At 38.7% G+C, this 1,917-nt stretch overlaps 1 pseudogene; it reads left to right on the forward strand.

The window, feature by feature from the left end:
• Positions 1-695: 695 nt before the first annotated feature.
• On the forward strand, positions 696-1,877 carry LOC106797334 (protein BPS1, chloroplastic-like; annotated as a pseudogene).
• The last annotated feature ends 40 nt before the right edge of the window (positions 1,878-1,917 follow it).

The raw sequence follows: 1,917 nt of genomic DNA on the forward strand, positions 1-1,917 counted from the left end.
TTTATGTTAGTTTCAAACGCCAGGGTTACCATTATTTACAAAAATTTGACTAAATTTTGGCAGCATTTCGCATTGGTCTCCAAGTACACGACATGACATCGGTGAAATGAATTTCCCGATAATCAAGTATGCACTCAAAGAACAACTTGAAATGCATTGAACCGAAATTTAATCAAATTAATGAAAATAATAATAACCTTCACGAATGAATCTAACATAAAAATACCAGTCTCCCCAAACTGTCCAAATGGACAATTCAAGACCAAATACAATGACTAATGCAAACTGTCCGCAAGAGTCATTGCATTCAGTTTCAAATGGGAATCTAAGGTTCACTCAGCATGAACAACAGTTCTTTAAATAGCAAATTACACTGATCACATACAAGAACATACAAAAGGTAAAATTCAAGGGTGCTTATGCTTTATTATTGTAGTTGGGTATATGTGTGTGTGTGTGTGTGTGTATCATGAGGATGTGTGTAGTTGTCATGCTAGTAAAATTTGAGGGCAAACTAGTGATCAATGTTGTTTTGTGTGATTACAGATTATGGAAATCTATCTACTATTGCTTTAAGTTTGAAGGACCTTGTTAGTGTGAAGGAGAGGAGGGAACATTTTCTGCAGGGTTTGGGCTTAGCTGATTCTACAAACCAACTATCTTGTGCCTAAAAGCAAGGATGAAATCCTCACCTTATGACTGCCCTTTAGCTTCCTGGGAGTGATTGGGAGGACAAATTGATTGATGTGTACTTCAACATAAGTTCAAAGTTGCTAGACATTTGCAATGCATTTAGCTCTGAGCTTTCACATTTGAACCAGTGAAACCTTCCTCTTAAGTGTGCACTGCACAATTTAGACTGTTTTTTTTTTGTTTTGCTCAACGAAAATAGATAATATATGTGCGAGAGCCAAAGGGCAGGAAGATGAAGACAATCTCTGGGCATTGTGTTCCGGTAAAAGACATATCAGTTTTGAAAGTAGCTAAAATTCTCACAAAGTTTGTCTCTGCTGACAATGATACTTCTCATGTCATCAATGCATATCTCCACCGAGCTTCTGCATCTTTCAACGAGCTGAAGCAGCTCCACAAGGAGCTTTAATCATCTCACTCTCATAAGAAGCACAAAAGGCACACAACAGAGAATGGTAATGACAGTGGGAAGGTAGTGGGAAATTCTGTTCAAAGTGTTGATATTAACAAGGAGCTCAGCCTTGGGCATGTGAAATTTGATCAGTTCAAAAGGCAACAAAGTGGCAGTGGGAATGCTGATGGTGAAAATTTTAGTCAACAACTTGATGGTTTTATTGGGTATGAAAGTGAAAATGTGGATGGGGGTGAAATGCATAAGAAGAAGAAAAAGAAGAAGCAGGAAGTTGAGTCCTTGCACAACATAGATAGCACCATTAAATTTGGAGTGAGGGAAGCTGATGGAAAGCATGTTAGTTCTAGGAACCCTAGAATTGAGAAAGGTAGTTCTATGTTAGATAATCTTGTGGGCTCATTAGATCTTCCTAAGGTTAATAATTCTACCAAAGGAAAGGTTTTGATGCAAGCAATGTATGGAATGAGTTGGAAGCGGTTGATGCCTCTGTGAAGATATTATATCCTACTATCCAGGCTGGTGTAGATACCGTTGAGATAGAATGGCTTCTGAAGACTGTTGAGGAATTATGTGCGGGTGCCGAGAAGCTTTCACAAGGAAATGATCTTCTTGCAAAGGGAGTAGATGGGTTTTTTGAAGCCGTTATGACTAGTCGTGATACTTTGCTCAGCTCTGTGAGGTTTGATAAAACTGTAAATGATCGTTCCCCAGGCCGTAACAGAGACATGTAGCTAGTTCACTAATTATGCAATAGCCTAACTCTGGTAGGTTTTGGGGGGTGCTCCTTTGTAGGATTAGTAGTATTTTTGGTC

Source organism: Glycine max, chromosome 19, assembly GCF_000004515.6.
Source record: "Glycine max cultivar Williams 82 chromosome 19, Glycine_max_v4.0, whole genome shotgun sequence".
NCBI lineage: Eukaryota > Viridiplantae > Streptophyta > Magnoliopsida > Fabales > Fabaceae > Glycine > Glycine max.